This window comes from Neofelis nebulosa, chromosome 8 (assembly GCF_028018385.1).
Source record: "Neofelis nebulosa isolate mNeoNeb1 chromosome 8, mNeoNeb1.pri, whole genome shotgun sequence".
NCBI lineage: Eukaryota > Metazoa > Chordata > Mammalia > Carnivora > Felidae > Neofelis > Neofelis nebulosa.
In genome coordinates, this window is record NC_080789.1 from 75,300,757 (window position 1) to 75,319,854 (window position 19,098).

The 19,098-nt window shown below is 37.3% G+C and overlaps 1 protein-coding gene and 1 pseudogene across 1 annotated transcript in view; one reads left to right on the forward strand and one right to left on the reverse strand.

Annotated features, from left to right (window-relative positions):
* Positions 1 to 19,098, reverse strand: part of C8H12orf40 (chromosome 8 C12orf40 homolog) — a 257,398-nt gene that overhangs the window by 185,002 nt on the left and 53,298 nt on the right. The window lies entirely within an intron of this gene.
* Positions 16,579 to 17,095, forward strand: LOC131519765 (ferritin light chain-like; annotated as a pseudogene).

The window sequence follows — 19,098 nt, forward strand, 5'->3', positions numbered from 1 at the left end:
GAGATTAAATAACACAGACACCAAATGGCGGAGCTAGGATTCAAACCTGATCTGTCCAACTCCAGTCTTTCCCTTTGATAATACCTCATACTTGACTCTCCACAAAAATTTTTTTTCAACAGTCTTTCTACGTCCCTTATTTTCCTTCCTGTTCCTTGCTTATGAAACACAAGCTTGGCTTTTCCAAGAAGTTTTGTAAACATTCCAAAAACGTGTTGAAAGCAATTTTTTAAATGCCCTTTACCTCAGAAAATATCTCCCAAAACTTGGAAATAGACCGTTTTTTTGAATTGACAAAACTTATTTTACTTAATTGCATTATTTTTACTGTCAGTCTACTCCAGCTCAGAGTTTTTTCATGTGCACCCTTTTCCCCAGTTTTCCAAGTGTAACTGATTCATACACTCATTTGACTAATGTATCTAAAAGTCTCACACATAATGCTTTCATTTTCTGTGTGTCAATGTTGAAGCAAAAATAAAACATTTTTTTCTAAGTGGCACTGAAACTCAGATTCTTTGCTTTGAGAGTTACAATAGAAATGATTAATAAAGGTTACCTGAAACTGTCATGATCATGATTAAAGTCTAAATGTTAGTCACTGATATTTACTAATCTGCTCTACTGGGTCTTGAAAGAGGCTTAAACCTGGTCTCAAAAACTCTCCCACTTAACAAATTATATTATAAGCCAATTCTTAAACTTTTTGCTTCATTTTCTAGAATTAAAAATCAAATGCTGGTTCCAGATTTTTAAAAAAGGAAACACACACATATACAAATACATATAGAGTAAGAATTTTAAAATTATCTTTTTTGTGTACCATTTTAATGACTGGAATATTTGTTTCTCATTGTGGTCCTTCCAATATGTGAGTTCAACAGAATTCTGACAGCAATGAAATAGTAGGTTTGGCTGCTGTGATAGTAAGGCCCATTGTATCAGTGAAAACTTCTTTTAGATGGGAAAACGTCCTTTCCATCCTGACTTTCATGACCCTCAGCTCTTCTTAACTATTTGTTCTCTTAGGTAAAAAATATTTATGGATATATGAGTGACAAACATTACAATTAAGTTCTACTTTTGTATTATTTGTCAAATAAATTAAATCATTAAAAAAGAACACAACTTTGTACTTTTTATTTTGCATTTAATAATCAAGGACTACAATAAATAGATAAAGGAATGGCATATTTTGATTTTTTCCATATACTTATTTACTTTATAACTCCAAACTGTTATTCCTTATACACAGGAACAGAATACATTAATTAGTGTAAATCCAATGATACAATCTCATCCCAGTAGAACAAGAGACAAAAAAAAAAAAAGTAGTCATTTCAGCAAATAGCAAAGAAAAAGCTGCTTTAAATGTCAAGGCCTCCATTCTAGTTTTTGGTAAATAAATAAATATATATATTTAGTATATTTATTATTGTTATGTTATTATATATAATATATAACATATTATTATATTTATTATTATTATATTTGGTAAATAAATATATTTAATTAATTAATTAATTTATTTATTTTGGCAGAGAGAGAAGTTAAGAAAGAGAATCCCAAGCAGGCTTCTCACTGCCACACTGCCAGGGCAGAACCCAATGCAGGGCTTAACCTCATGAACTGTGAGATCATGACCTTAGCAGAAGTCGTATGCTTAACTGACTGAGCCACCCAGACACCTGGACAAACTAGATTTTAAACTAAAGGTTGTAACAAGACACGAAAAAGAGCATTACATCATAATTAAGGGGTCTATCTATCAAGATCTAACAACTGTAAACATTTATGCCCCCAACTTGAGAGCACTCAAATACATAAAACAATTAATAATCAACATAAAGAAACTCATTGATAATAATACCATAACAGAAGGAAACTTTAACGCCTGACTTATAGCAATGGACAGATTATCTAAGCAGAAGACCAATAAGGAAACAATGGCTTTGAATAACACTGGAACAGATGGACTTAACAGATGTATTCAGAGCATTTCATCCTAAAGCAGCAGAATACACATTCTTTTCAAGTGGAACATTCTCCAGAGTAGATCACAAACTGGGTCACAAATCAGGCCTCAACAAGTACAAAAAGATTGAGATCATACCATGCATATTTTCTGACCACAACACTATGAAACTTGAAGTCAACCAAAAGAAAAAAATTGGAAAGATCATAAGTACATGGAAGTTAAAGAGCATCCATCCTACTAAAGCATGAATGGGTTAACCAGAAAATCAAAGAAGAAATAAAAAAGTAAATGGGGGCACCTGGGTGATTCAGTCGGTTGAGTGTCCAACTTCTGCTCAGATCATGATCTCACAGCTCGTGAGTGCGAGCCCTGCGTTGGCCTCTGTGCTGACAGCTGGGAGCCTTGAGCCTGCTTTGGATTCTGTGTCTCCTGCTCTCTCTGCCCCTAACCCACTCACATTCTGTCTCTGTCTCTCTCAAAAATAAATAATCATTAAAAAAAAATAAAAAAGTAAATGGAAGCAAATGAACATGAAAACATGACAGCCCAAAACCTTCGGAATGCAGCAAAGGCAGTCACAAGAGGGAAGTAGATGGCAATACAGGCCTATATTAAGAACCAAGAAAACTCTCAAATCCACAAACTAACCTTACACCTAAATGAACAGGAAAAGGAACAGCAAATAAAGCATAGAGCCAGCAGAAGAAGGGAAATAATAAAGATTAAAGCAGAAATAAATGATATAGAAAGAAAAAAAAAAACAGTAGAACAGATCAATGAAACTAAGAGCTGGTTCTTTGAAAGAATAAACAAATTGATAAACCCCTAGCCAGATTTATCAAAAATAAAAGAGAGAGGACCCAAATAAATAAAATCATGAATGAAAGAGGTGAGATCACAACCAACACCACAGAAATACAAACAGAATTATAACAGAATATTATAAATATATGCCAACAAACTGAGCAATCTGGAAGAGATGGACAAAATCCTATAAAGATACAAACTACCAAAATGAAACAGAAAGAAATAGAAAATTTGAACAGACCCATAGCCACAAAGAAATTGAATCAGTAATCAAAAATCTCCCAACAAACAAAAGTCCAGGGTCAAATGGCTTCCCAGGGGAATTTGACCAGACATCTAATGAAGAGGTAATACCTAGTCTTCTCAAACTGTTCCAAAAATAGAAATGATAGCAAAACTTCCAAACTGATTTTATGAGGCCAGTATTACCTTGATTCCAAAACCAAAGACACCATTAAAAAGAAGAATTACAGACCAATATCCCTGATGAACATGAATACAAAAATTCTCAACAAGATACTAGCAAATTGAATTTAACAGTATGTTAATTCACAATCAAATGGGATTTATTCCTGGCCTAGAGAGATGGTTCAATATCTGTAAGTCAATCAGTGTAATACACCACATTAATAAAAGAAAGGATAAGAACCATATGATCCTCTCAATAGGTACAGAAAAAGCATTTGACAAAATACAGCATCCATGTTCAAGAAAGTAGGGATAAAAGGAACCTACCTTCACATCATAATAGCCATATACAAAAGACCCACAGATAATATCATCCTCAATGGGGAAAAACTGAGAGCATTTCCCCTAAGGTCAGGAACATGACAGTGATGTCCACTCTCACCACTGTTGCTTAACATAGCCCTAGAAGTCCTCAGCAATCAGACAACAAAAAGAAATAAAAAGCATACAAATCAACAAAGAAGAGGTCAAACTTTCCCTCTTTACAGATGACATGATACTCTGTAGAAAACCCAAAAGACTCCAAAAAAAAAATTGCTAGAACTGACACATGAATTCAACAAAATTACAGGATATAAAATCAATGTACAGAAATCTGTTGCATTTCTTTTAAAGAAATTTTTTTTAACGTTTATTTATTTTTGAGAGAGAGACAGAGCATACGTGGGGTTGGGGCAGAGAGAGAGGGAGACACAGAATCCGAAGCAGGCTCCAGGCTCTAAGCTGTCAGCACAGAGCCTGATGCGGGGCTCAAACTCATGAACCATGAGATCATGACCCGAGCAGAAGTCGGACACTTACCTGACTGAGCCACCCAGGTGCCCTGAAACCTGTTGCATTTCTATACACAAAGAATGAAGCAGCAGAAGGAGAAATCAAGGAATCAATCCCATTTACAATTGCACCAAAAATCATAAGATTCCTAGGAATAAATGTAACCAAAGAGGTAAAAGAGATCTGTATGCTGAAAACTATAGAACACTTATGAAAGAAATTGAAGAAGACACAAAGAAATGGAAACACATTCCATGCTCATGGATTGGAAGAACAAATATTGTTAAAATGTCCATACTACCTAAAGCAATCTACACATTCATTGCAATCCCTATCAAAATAACACAAGCATTTTTTTACAGAGCTAGAACAAATAATTCTAAAATTTGTATGGAGCCACAAAGTTCCCTGAATAGCCAAAGTAATCCTGAAGAAGAAAGGAAAGCTGGAGGCATTACAATTCTGGACTTCAAGATATATTACAAAGCTGTAGTCATCAAGACAGTTGGTACTGGCACAAAAACAAACACATAGATCAATAGAAGAGAATAGAGAAGCTAGAAATGGACTCACAACACTGTGGTCAACTAATCTTCAACAAAGCAAAAAATAAGATCCAATGGAAAACGGTCTTTTCAACAAATGGTGTGGGAAAACTATACAGTGATATGCAGAAGAATGAAACTGGACTACTTTCTTATACCATACACAAAAACAAATAAAAAATGAATGAAAGTCCTAATGGGAGATCTTCAAAAACCTAGAGGAGAACATAGACATCAACCTCTTTGACCTTGGCTGTAGCAACTTCTTATTAGACATGACTGGAGGCAAGGAAAAGAAAGGCAAAAATGAACTAATGGGACTTCATCAAGATAAAAACCTTCTGCACAGCAAAGGAAATAATCAATAAAACTAAAAGTTAGTCTATAGAATGAGAGAAGATATTTGAAAATGACATATTGGATAAAGGATTAGTATCCAAAATCTATAAAGAACTTATCAAACTCAACACCCAAAAACCAAATAATCCAGTTAAGAAATGGGCATAAGACATGAACAGACATTTCTCTTCTTTTTTTAAAATTTAAATCCAAGTTACTTAACATAGAGTATAATAATGGTTTCAGGAGTAGAATTTAGTGATTCATCACTTGCATATAACATATAACTTGTTGCTTATCCCAACAAGTGCCCTCCTTAAAGTCCATCACCCATTTAGCCCATTCACTCCCCACCCCACTCACCTCCCTGTACAGACATTTTTCTAAAGAATACATCCAGATAGCTCTTTGTTGAGAGTAAAACAGTAACATTTTACTCTTCTTGTGCACATAATTACATACATAAAAATAGCTAAACAGCATGTACTTTAAAAGAATATACGATGAACTCATTTTCATGGTAATATTAATAATGTTGATATCCCATTACAACTTGATTTTTAACTGAAGGTATCCATTATATGGATGTATCATTATTTACTTAACCAATCTCTCATGTATAACTTGAAACCCAGTTTTTTTGACATTGTAAAGAAGGGATAAATATCAGCACATTTACGAATATTTTGTTAGGTTAAATTCTTAGAAGTGGAATCAGTGATAAAGGATTTGTATATTTAAAACATGCTGCCTTAGCGATTATACTTAGTCTGTGGGGTCAGTGACACAGAACTCTCTGTAGTAAATGGGCTGTCTTGAGTAGGGTTCAGACTTTAGAACAAATAGTACATTTGCTGACGTTTGAAATGTGATTAATAACTGACTATTAAAGACAGTCCTACAAGGTAAAGGCAAAAAAAAAAAAAAGTCACAAATCCTTTAGAAGCAACTGAGATAGTTGAAAGATAGTGGAAAGATGCATAGTTGCTGAACAACTGTCAACAATCCAGGGCTCATTGCAGGGAGTTGGGGTGGAGAAGGTATGAACTGCTTCTGTGGCTGCGTTCAGAAGCTCATGTCTATTTTAGCACCAGCTGGTCTTATACTTTCTTCCTACTCTTCCAATTCCTTTCCTTGCTGAGTTCCAGTCTAGCCTCTGGACTTTGAAGTGGTGTGTTCCCTTTCAATGTTCAGGCCCCAGAAAATACAGATAATTTTGAGAGAGACAGAGCAAGAGTGGAGCAGGGGCAGAGACAGAGAGGGAGACACAGAATCCGAAACAGGCTCTAGGCTCTGAGCTGTCATCACAGAGCCCGACGTGAGGCTCGAACTTGGGAACAGCGAGATCACCACTTGAGCTGAAGTCAGAAACTCAACCAACTGAGCCACCCAAGCACCCCCCATTTTTTTTCCCTTAATTTGATTTAAAAAATTTTTTTTTTTAACGTTTATTTATTTTTGAGACAGAGAGAGAGCATGAACGGGGGAGGGTCAGAGAGAGGGAGACACAGAATCTGAAACAGGCTCCAGGCTCTGAGCTGTCAGCACAGAGCCCGACGCGGGGCTCGAACTCATGGACCGCGCGATCATGACCTGAGCCGAAGTCGGACGCCCAACCGACTGAGCCACCCAGGCGCCCCTCCCTTAATTTGATTTTAGAGAGAGAGAGAGAGAGAGAGCAAGAGCAAGCACAAGTGGAGCAGGGGGCAGAGGGAGAAATATAGTCCTAAGCAGGCTCCACTCTTGGTGGCGAGTCTGACACAGGACTTGATCCCACAACCCTGGGATGGTGATCTGAGCCTAAACCAAGATTTGGAGGCTCAACCAACTGAGCTACCCAGGCACCCCAGGTGTCAGATAATTTCTTAATAGATGGTGTCAGTTTTGCTTATAGACTGGAATCTGATCATTGTCCCCAATAAATATCCAATAATGTACTGGGACATGCCAATGAGTATCCTGTTACTTTGATATATGCGATCAGCATCTTCTGCAATCTTTGCAATTCCCTATAATCTTGGGCCATAGCAGAAAAGGGATAGTTTCTTCTGAGGCAGAGATGAAGAAATGGAGTTGCAGTTAGGGAAAGGGCAAGGAAACATTGATCACAATAGAGAAAATTGACCTTAATGTACAGTCTCAACAGCATTACATTTGTATGGGAAGGATTTGGAGCACATTCATTCATTTCTTATTCATTCATTCATTTATTGATTAAACATTTACTAAATAACCATGAAGAATCAGGCAATTAGTCACTGGGAAGTCAACATTAAATACTTCATGGTCATTGCCCAGAAGGGGCTCACAGTCTGAAAGATGCACATGCAATATTTTTAGTTCTATCTAAACTTAGAAATGGGGAGAAATGGTAAATATAGTTTCCAATATAAAGCTTAAGTTGGGATTGAAGAAGTAGCAGAATTGGCCTGAGCACAGTCTGCAGCTAAGTAACAGGTTGTAATGTCGGGGTGCCCTGGACCCTGAAGAACCTAGGATTGTATCTTACAATTGCATTTAGGTGATGAATCACATGTGCTTAAAGAATTAGCACTTAATGGCATATCATGGCTATGTTACTGAACTAAGTGCTACTAAGTAAGAACAATTATGCCTTGACTTCATGAAGTTTATATGTAAATTCATTGGTCATTGGAGCACCTGAAGAAGAGGAGAAAAAGAGACTTATTTGATGTTTGGCTAGTGAGTGAGAAGTAAACCTGATACAAGATCTCTTAAGACAAGTTATCAGAGGGGCGCCTGGGTGGCGCAGTCGGTTAAGCGTCCGACTTCAGCCAGGTCACGATCTCGCAGTCTGTGAGTTCGAGCCCTGCGTCAGGCTCTGGGCTGATGGCTTGGAGCCTGGAGCCTGTTTCCGATTCTGTGTCTCCCTCTCTCTCTGCCCCTCCCCCTCCCCCTCCCCCGTTCATGCTCTGTCTCTCTCTGTCCCAAAAATAAAATAAAAAACGTTGAAAAAAAAAAAAAAAGACAAGTTATCAGAATGGTTTTGGCTGAGTTGAGCTCATCCCAGAAGCCACCTACCTAGGTCGAGAAGGAAAGCTGCATAAAACACAGAGTTAAGAAGCAGCTATCTTAGAGCAGCTAATCTGTCTCAATTTTCTCACTAGTTCCTTCAGAAAAGCTGTACCATCTTGTTTGAAAACAACGTGCAATGGTTAGTCAATATTGGAAAGGATGACAGTGCGAAATCAAAGGAAAAGGCAACAGTTAAAATTACGTTGCAAAAGTATGATAAACAGATTACCCAGGGGAGATTGTGCTAGCAAAAGCTAGATAACTGAAATAAAAAATCTGGCATCTGTGAACTTTGTGATTAAGTAGACTACAAAATGAATGTTTAGGAATTTCAATTAAATTCTATGCTTCTCTTTGGTGATGATCCCACTTCGTTTTATGATACTCCAGGTATCTCCAGCTATCTGAAAGGGTGTTGTGAAATTTTGTAAGCAAAATAAACTTACTAAAGACAGATAATTAGGTATAAGAAAATATGCTTGACTGGAACTCATGAGATTTGAATTCTATTTTAGTTTGCCAATAACTAGTGTGAATTTGAACAAAAGAATTCTTTCTGACTCTCAGTTTCTTCACTTTTAAGTTACAGAAATGGACTGGTTTTTACAGTACCATCTAATGGTATAATTTTGTTTTTTTGCACACCTCGGGCCCCATATATGTAAGGGGCTGGGCAGGAAGTGGTATTTGTGATTTGGAAATCAGAGTTTTGTAACTCTCCAAAACTGAGGACTCATTATTACATGCTAAATAACCTCATACTTTCTTTGGGAAGATGGGGATGAAAAATTGTCTTGAAGCTGGTAAGACCCACAGAGCACACAACTAAGCCCGAGGGAAAAGTAATACTTATTGGAGGCTGAGTCTGGCAGCGAAGAAGGGATGGGCCAAAGGAACCCATAAGGGGACTTTTTCCTACCTATCTTATTATTTCTTGGGAACTTCTTTTTTTTTTATTGTATTTTATTATTATTTTATTTTATTTTTCCTAATAAATGTCACTAATATCTGACTCAATAAAGTACCATAATAGTCATTTTCTGGGATTTTACAATCCCTGAAGTCATGTTGCTGATTGCCTTACTTTAGTCTTGGCAGAAGCAGGTAACATACCCCTGCTTTTACATGATTTACAACTGAACAAAGCCTTTTGTTTTCCCCTGCTCAGTTCTTAATAGGGAAGAACAATTGTTTTTTTGTGTTTTGTTTTTAATTTGAAGGAATCATTCTGAGCTGCAGTCAACACCCATCCCAGGCATGTAGAGTCAAGTGTTGTGGCCAGCCAAAAGGTGACTTTTGGGTCAGGTATTAACAGTGGAACGACATTCAGATATTTTACCTATTGGGTGTTAAAAGACTTACTTGTGAAATACTTAAATACAGGACATTGTGGCTTTAAAAAGTGTGCAAAAGTTTAGGTTGCCACCATTTCAAGTGGTTGCTCACAAAACAACCAAGGTGTGGCATTTGTACCACACAGGTCCTATCTTGCTGATTATTTATGGTAATTACACAGGAAGTGAATGAACACAGTGCAAGCTGGAAAAATAGAGGTTGTGATTTGAGGGGATGGGAGGGGAGAAGTGAAGAGATAAAGGGATAGTGAACAAAAAGGGTGTGGTGTATGTTCTGATTCTGAAACCTTAGTATCTGTCAACCATGCAGTAGATATAAAGATCTCTGTAGCATTGAAACTACTAGAAATCCCCTTTAAGCTTTTGTTCCTAACTGCTGCTTTTGAAATGTATCCTCTTAAATATACACTAGAATTGTCAAAGAACTATTTTCCAATTTAAAGCAAAATAAAGTAATTTGCCATTTCTCTTATCTGAATCTTTATGTGCTGATTGGAAACTATTGTTTGCACAAAACCATTTGTTGATATTTCCAATTTTTTAATTTCTGCTATGCTGCTGAATAGTTCTTTCCATAAGCATCTGCAGAATTTAAAACATACATTTCCAAACAGTTTCTTGTTTAAAGGATTTCAAAACATTTTGTTTATAATGCTGATTAAAAAAAAAGAACTTGGGGAATATTTCATATTCTGTTTGGTTTGATTCATACTAGTATCTGTACTTTAGCTTTAGTATATATTACATATTTAGTATATATATTAATATATATACTATATACTAAAGAATAGATAATTACAATTATAATACATATAGTAATTATGTTTAAAATATATAATTAATATATTATATGTATATATAATATATACAAATTTATATTTAGTCCATTTTTGTTAAACTGTCTAAGCTTTAGCTTTCTTAGCAGTAAAATGGGATCTGAATACTTCCTAAAAATTACTGAAAGGATGAAACAAGATAATTAGACAAACAACTAGCACAAATTCTGACAGTGGTAGTTAATGAATGAATGTATATTATTAGCAGGACAAACACAGTTACATCTTCCAGATGTTTATTGTATAGATATCAAAGGTCCAAAGGATAATTAGAGATACAAATTCAGAGATCTTGAGAGTCCCATCATTCAAAATTCTGCATCTATTCACATAATTTATATTATGTGGTCAGGAAAGGTTTCCTTGTATATATGTTTGTCAGATAAATAGGATGAGTATGAGCTAGGCATCTTGAAGAAGGGAGTGAAGAATAAACAAAGTGGGGATAGGGATTAGGTCAAGGAGAGGAAATGAACCTACACAAAGTTTTGCTGAGGCTCCCAAACTTGGCTGTACATTGGAATCATCTGGGGAGCTTAAAAACATATTGATCCCTAGCCCTGGGTCCCACCCCCAGAGTTCTGATTTAATTGGTCTGGGATGCCTAGACTAATGGGATTTTTTATAGTTCTCCAGATGATTCTAATGTACATTCAAGGTTCAAAACTATTGTTCTGCAGGCAAGAAATCGGGGAGCTGCAAGAAAACAGAGAGAAAAGGAAATGGGTAAGGAGGATAGAGTGGCTAAGATGGAAGAAGTGGACAATTCACAAAACGCCTAGCAGGCTGTGCAGTGCTATCCTGTGCTGAACTATGCTAAGGACTTCAGGCTTTATTCTGAACAGAGAATAGTTGCAAGGAAAGGTCTTGCTTTCACTGGGTGCAGGGTCAAAAACTGACTGTAAAAGTAATTCTAGAGGTAGGAAAGGGCATCTGGGTGGCTTAGTCGGTTGCGCATCCAACTCTTGATTTTGGCTCAGGTCATGATCTTGCTGATTGTTGGATTGAGACCCACATGGGGCCGTGTGCTGACAGTGTAGAGCCTGCTTGGGATTCTCTCTCTCTCCCTCTCTCTGTTCCCCCCCCCCCCCAGCTCCCATGTGTGTGCACTCTCTCTTAAAAAAAAAAAAAAAAGACTAGAGGCAAAAGAGAAGTTTCATGAATTAGTTTGCAGTTGTGCAGGCTAGAGAAGATGGTAGCCTAAGCCAGGGCAGTGGCAGTGGATTGGAAAACAATGGAATGATTTGAGAGAACTTAAAGGAAGGGCTGATAGAAGTTGGTGACTGACTGGAAAACAGGGTGAGATGCTATTAATTAAGGTAAGCCAGAACAAGTGGAAGTCTGTGAGAAGAATGTAAATTCAGTGCTGGAAATGCTGATTTGAAGTGTCCAATGGATGTCTAGATGGAATTGTTGCTAAGCAGCTAGATGTGCAATTCTGGACCTAGAGGAAGCAAGCATGGGGTCATGTGCATTGGATACTGAAGGCAAGGGATCTGTGACTCAGGTCTCACACAGACTTCGTTTTCCTCCTTTCATTGTACCTCCATGGGGCTGGCCCCACTGGACCTGAACTTCATTTAGGGCCTGTCACACAAATCATCTTTTAACTTAGCATGTAATGTCAGTATAATACTAAAATAAAGGGGGAAAATGACAGGAAGACAACTTATTACAGAGAACTACTTTGTCACAACTCTTTCTGTGGAGACGGTAAGACACTGCATAAGCACCAGAAAGACAAAATCAAATATGACATGGGCTCTGCATTCCACAAACCAAGGTTGTTTCTTGGCAGCCATGTTTTTTCTTACCTGATCCTGGCCCCTTGGTCAAAGCTAATTGGACCAAATGTAGTACCTGACTCCTGCGGGACCAATCTGATACACTCTCTGGAGAATTTAAACTTGAGAGACATATTAATCACAGAGCTCTGGAAGAAAAGTCAAAGGATTCCTGCTGTAGAATTGTCTTGTTTCCTCCATTCCTGTGAATGGTTATTAGACTTTTCCTTGGATTCTGTATGGCAGATTATACTCATGGTCCCAGCATAATGTCCATAAATTCTTGTTTAAATTGGAAATATTCTAAATATTTAACATAATGCAGCCATTGCAAAATTGGGAAGCCCTCTAATTTACTCTTTAATACTGTTTTGCAAGATTATTCATTAAATGAAAAAAAAAGGCACTGGAAGAGTAATATGGATAGTATCATCTCATGTGAAGAAAAAAATTTCTGTGCAGGTATGCATAAAATTTGAAATGACTGACAGCCAAATGTTTTTTAATTTTTTTTAATGTTTTTTTTTTGTTTTTTGTTTTTTTTTTTTAAATTTTTGCGACAGAGAGAGACAGAGCATGAGCAGGGGAGGGGCAGAGAGAGAGAGGGAGACACAGAATCAGAAGCAGGCTCCAGGCTTGGAGCCATCAGCCCAGAGCCCGACGCGGGGCTCAAACCCACAGACTGTGAGATCATGACCTGAGCTGAAGTCGGACGCTTAACCGACTGAGCCACCCAGGTGCCCCTGACAGCCAAATTTTAATAGTACTTCCTTCTTCTGGGTTTTAAATTGTATAGTTAGTATTTAATTTCTTTTTGTTTTTTTTTTTAAGTTTAAAAATTTTTTTGTTTTTCTTAACCTAGCTTGTATTGATTTTTGTAACTAGTAATCAAAAGACTCTTCACACAATTGAAAGCATGGAGATAAAAAAACCTCAAGAAGCTTAACTCTGTAGTGAGACTCGGAGAGGGGCAGAGCATTAAGTTGGAATGACATTAATAATTAGAAAAGATATTAATTAGGAGGTGTAGTCAGACTCCAGATTATAGCAGTCTGATATTTTTCCATGTTTATCACTTTATAAACAACAGCCCCAGGTTCTAGGAATAATTGAGTATGAATTATCCTTCTTGCCATACAAGTATCTGAAGATAAAGCTTATAAACCTGTCCAATTTATAATAGCATAAGAGATTGTTTTGAATATTTGAAACATTTTCAACTGAAATTTTTGAACCTAGTCTGGATTTAGTGGCAGTAGGAAAATGTTTGTGCTAACTTGTCCTTAATAACTGCTTCAGTATCAGTATCAACTTCTAAATCTATAAACACCTCCATTAATCTTTTATTTGACATGATATCTAGAACAAAATGACAGCAAACTCAGCAAAGATATTTAAAATATCCAGCTGCTTGAAGAATAAAAATATGCCATCAAGTTTATGCATACCCCCAAGGAATAAAAAAGTGATGTTATTTTGTTTAAGTGTGTCTACCACAATCTACTGCCAACATTTTGCAATTAACAATTTCCTCTCATTACTAAAAGGTAACAATGTAGCTTGTACACTCATCTAGATTCCATGCAGTTATGAATAATCTCTCAGTGGTATCACTTGAAAAATGATTTGATTTTTTCAAAGATGTAGGCATATGCAATTAATTGTGACAGTGATTTTTAGCCCATATTTACTGCAAAATATAACACATTGAGGAGAATCTATGGAAAAATGCAAATGTTACCACCTCACATATTAGGAAATAGAACACTGCTGGCAACCTAGAAGTGCACCCATGTATGCCTAAAAGAGTGTATCCTCCCCCCTTTCCTTTAGATATAACCATTATTATGATTTTATGATAATAACTTTATATATATACATATACGTATACGTATAGGTATATGTATATATATAGTTTTAAGACCTAAGGTAAAGGTAGGGGCACCTGGGTGCACAGTCAGTTAAGCTCTGACTCTTGATTTTGGCTCAGGTCATGATCTTACAGTTTTGTGAGTTTGAGCCCCATGTTGGGCTCTGTGCTGACAGTGTGGAGCCTGCTTGAGATTCTCCTCTCTCTCTCTGTCCCTCCCCCTGTTCTCACCCTCTCTGTCTCTCAAAATAAATAAACTTTAAAAAAAAAAAAAGAGGGTGCCTGGGTGGCTCGGTCGGTTAAGCAACCAACTTTGGCTCAGGTCGTGATCTTGGGGTTCATGAGTTCGAGGACCACGTTGGACTGGCTGCTGTCAGCACAGAGCCTGTTTTGGATCCTCTGTTCCCCCTCTCTCTCTGCTCTTCCCCCAGTCACACTCCCTCTCTCAAAAAATAAATAAACATTAAAAAAAAAAACAGACCTAAGATAAATGCAGTTTGGTGTGAACCTGATAATTGTATCCAAAATTTTATTTCAAACTGTATTTTTATAGAATAGGGATCTCCAGAGCAACATTGTTCAACAGAGCTTTCTGTGATAATGGAAATGGCTCAAAAATCACTCTCTCTTTTCATCTCAGTTTTTCCCTTTTAAAATTTTTCATTCTATGAGATATTCTATAAAGTTTACTGCCTCTGCAAATAAGCTACTCTTCATCACTTTCTACAAATTAAAATGAAATCAGGATAGAGAATCTCTCACAAAATAATTCATTGAGGATACTGTTAGGCCTGATGCTTTTCATAGGAATTCCTGAAACAGCAAAGCATTTACACCTCATGTAAGAGAAATAACTGCTGAGCACACTCCCAGCATGCTTTGTCCCTATTTGGCTGTCACTACAGCTGTGTGACAGGTGCACAGATTCTTTTTCCTTTTTAAAAATAATTGCAAATAGCCTTCCCACCCCCATCCACTCAGTAGGTGGTCCTAAGCCTTAAACAAAACAAAGCAGCAAAGAAATTATCTCCTTGTCATTTAATTCTGCTTATTAGGAATGGTCACTTTCCAGAGTTAATTCAGCAAAACAATTGTCATTCTCTATCATTGCAGAGGTTAAGCACATGATAGGCTTGGCAAAAGTAGTTAGCAAATGCTCAAAACTCGGAAAGTAATTGTGTGATGTACTATTGAGAGCATTAATCAAACACCAGAGCAAGGAGACTACAAACAGGAACAGCAAGAGCTTAGGAACATATTTATGGATATGTCTCCTCAGGCAATGGAAACACAAGCAGAAATAAACCATTGGGACTAAACCAAAACAAAAAGCTTTTGCACAGCAAAGGAAACCATCCACCAAACAAAAAGGCAACCTACTGAATGCAAGAAGATATTTGCAAATGATATATCTGATAGGGGTTAATATCCAAAATATATAAAGAACTTTTACAACTCAACACCAAAAACCAAACAATCTGATTTGAATATGAGCAGAGTACCTGAATAGACATTTTTTCTGAAGAAGACATACAGATGGCTAACAAACACACGAAAAGATGTTCAACATCACTAATCATCAGGGAGATGTAAATCAAAACCACAATGAGATATCATCTCACACAGTCAGAATGGCTATTATCAAAAAGACAAGAAACAACAAATATTGGCAAGAATGGGGAGAAAAAGGAACCTGGTGTGCTATTGTAGGAAAGTAAATTGGTGCAATCACTGTGGAAAACAGTGTGATTCCTCAAAAAATTAAACAGTGTGATTCCTCAAAAAATTAAAAATAGAAATGCCATATGATCCAGTAATTCCACTACTGGGTATTTACCAATAGAGAATGAAAACACCAATTCAAAAAGATACATACATACCTCTATGTTCATTATAGCTTTATTTACAATAGCTGAGATATGATAGCAACCCAAGTGCCCACTGACAGATGAATGGATAAAAAAGATGTATATACATGTGTATACGTACATATATATACGATGAAATATTACTCAGCCATAAAAAATGATGAGATCTTGTCATTTCCAACAACATGGATGGACCTAGAGGGTATTATGCTAAGTAAAATATGCCAGGCAGAGAACAACAAATACCATATAAGTTCATTCATATGTGGAATCTAAAAAACAAAACAAACAAAGGAAAAACAAGAAGAGTCTTAAATACAGAGAACAAACTAGTGACTGACGGAGAAGAGGTGGGTGGGGGGATGGGCAAAATAGGTGAAGGGAATTGGGAAGTATAGGCTTACAGTTATAAAATAAATGGAGATGAAAAGTACAGCCCGGGGGGGGGGGGGCACCTGGGTGTCTCAGTTGGTTAAGCATCCAACTTCTGCTCAGGTTGTGATCTCGTGGTTTGTGAGTTCAAGCTCCACATTGGGCTCTCTGCTGTCAGCACAGAGCCTGCTTCAGATCCTCTGTCTTCCTGTCTCCCTTCAGATCTCTCTGCTCTCCCCCATTTGTTTTCTCTCTCTCTCTCTCTCAAAATAAATAAGCTTAAAAAAAAAAGAACATCATAGGGAATATAGTCAATAATACTATAATAGGCTGTGTGTCCAGGGTCCTGCAGATCTGTTTCTTGCTTCAACAGTATTTGGACCGTACAGACCCAGGAATGCCCCTTCTGTCAGCCTCCTACCAGCATCCAAACTTTTTTCCAACCTTTTTTCCAGTCACAAACTTTGGAGCCATATTCTCAGCCAGTCTGCCTCTAGGACCAGCCAACACCCTATGTTGAACATAACTCCTTATTACTGATTACCCATGAGCTCCCGTATTTGTCAGAATTATTTCACCGACGTGGGAGACACTGTCAAACATCTGGTCAACATGCATCTGCTGGCCTCCTACACCTACCTCTCTCTGGGCTTCTATTTCCAGTGGCTCTGGAGAGAGTGTGCCATTCCATCTACGAGTTGGTTGAGGAGAAGTGTGAGGGAGCTGAATGTCTCTTAAAGGTGCAAAACCAGTGCTGCAACTGTTCTCTCCTCCAGGACATGCAGAAGCCATCATAAGATGAGTGGGGTAAAACCCTGAACACCATGGAAGCCACCATGGTCCTGGAGAAGAATCTGAACCAGGCCCTTTTGGATATGCATGGTCAGGGTTCTGCCACACAGACTTCCATCTCTGTGACTTCAGGGAGAACCACTTCCTAGATCAGGAGGTGAAACTCATCAAGAAGATGGGCGACCATCTGATTAACCTCCACAGGCCAGCTGGCCCCCAGGCTGGGCTGGGTGAGTATCTCTCTGAAAGGCTCACCCTCAAGCATGACTAGAAGCCTCTGAAGCCCAGAAGCCTTTGAGAGGCCCCTCTGGCATCCCTCTGGTGCCAGGGCTTATGCCTGAGCCTCTCTCTGCAGTCACTAAGTAGGTTTTTAACCATCTTGGAGCCCTCCCAAGGCATGGATCAAATGGAAACAATAAAGCTTTTAGCAGCAAAATAATATTGTAATATTATAATAACATTGTATGGTAAACTACACTTATCATAGTGAGCATTAAGTAATGTATAGAATTGTTGAATCACTATGTTATACTCCCGAAACTAATATAACATTGTACGTCAACTGTACTTAAAAAATTTTTGAAAAGCAGTGATAGAATAAAACATGTTTGGCTACCTAAAAATGTTAAACTCCATATTACTATACGATGCAAATGTAACAATAGGTTACTCTCTATTTTTGCTATGTAAGGAGGAATTTTTAAATCAATTTATAAAAACACTAAATAAATGACCACAAATAAATCCCAAATTAGTTAATACATCTAGTAAACAAATACCTCCTTTCATTTGGTCCCTTCCCTCATCAAATTATAAAAATCTTGGGAATGCCTGCTATTAGCCTGGCTTGGTCCAATCACTGGAACTGGAGGTGGTAATGCCTTTGCAAACTCCTACTTTAAACAGGTGGCCAGGGCAGAAGTTATACAGAAGGGGGAGGGAAGAAAAGAGTATGGTACATGTACCAAAGGAAGGGAGTTTAAAGTGTTGGGTGCACAAAGTGATTAACATAGTAAAATTTGGGAGTAATATAAAATTTAGATCAATTACTTTACTTGTTAGTAGCAGGTTATATGGAAAATGTGATTGGGAAAAATGGAGTTACTGGCTAATACATAATTTCCAAAACTTTGTGCCTCTCTAATGGGAGTAGCTAAGAATTTCCTCTAACTATAAAATTATGTCTCTTCTTACCAGAAGAGATTTCATAAGATTGATAGCATAAATGGGGATTTAAATTGAAACTCCAAATTCTTTTGGCATGCAGATACAAAGTATGAAAAAAATAAAAGATCATAGCATATAAAAATAAACATTAAAAAAAATTTTGTTTCTTTATTTTTGAGAGAGAGGGAGAGACAGAACGTGAGCAGGGGAAGGGCAGAGAGAGAGGGATACACAGAATCCAAAGCAGGCTCCAGGCTCTGAGCTATCAGCGCAGAGCCCGACATGGGGCTTGAACTCACGAACCGTGAGATCATGACCTGAGCTGAAGTTGGATGCTTAACCAACTGAGCCACCCAGGCGCCCTAAACATTTTTAATTTATAGGGAAAAAAAGTTTTATATTTAGTTATCCAGTGAGTCTTAAAACCTGAGCTTTAATTCTACTGAAATATTTGGAAGTCATTCTCACTGAGCTGGCCAATTCCCCTTATGGAGGATGAATAGAACCATCTCAGCTCTGAATAACTGAACACAGTGGTTTCCAAAACAGGAAACAATCTGCCTGGGACATATCAACGCAGCAATTTCCTTTTCTGAATGAATGTATTTGTATTAAACTGGGAAACATTTCTGAACATGGTTTACTAGCTAGAAAACCATGCTCTTGGGTAATGTTTTCACAGTTTGCCATCATTAGATGAGAAGAAACATGAACTGTAAAGAACTCTATTTCAACTTAATCTTTTTTCTCACCCTCAATATATATGAATAGTCAAGAAAACTGTTTCTGGTACAATCTATCTTGAATTGCATCACAAAGAATAAACAACCACAGGAATTCTGCAGGCTTATTATTAAATATGAACGAATATATTTTTAATTTATTTTATTATTTTATTTTATTTTTTAATGTGAAAATTATTGTCAAATTGGTTTCCATACAACACCCAGTGCTCATTCCAACAGGTGCCCTCCTCAAGCCCATCACCCACCCCCCCCACCCCCCATCCCCCATCCCCCATCAACCCTCAGCTTGTTCTCAGTTTTGTTTTTTTTTTATAATTTTTTTTAACGTTTATTTATTTTTGAGACAGAGAGAGACAGAGCA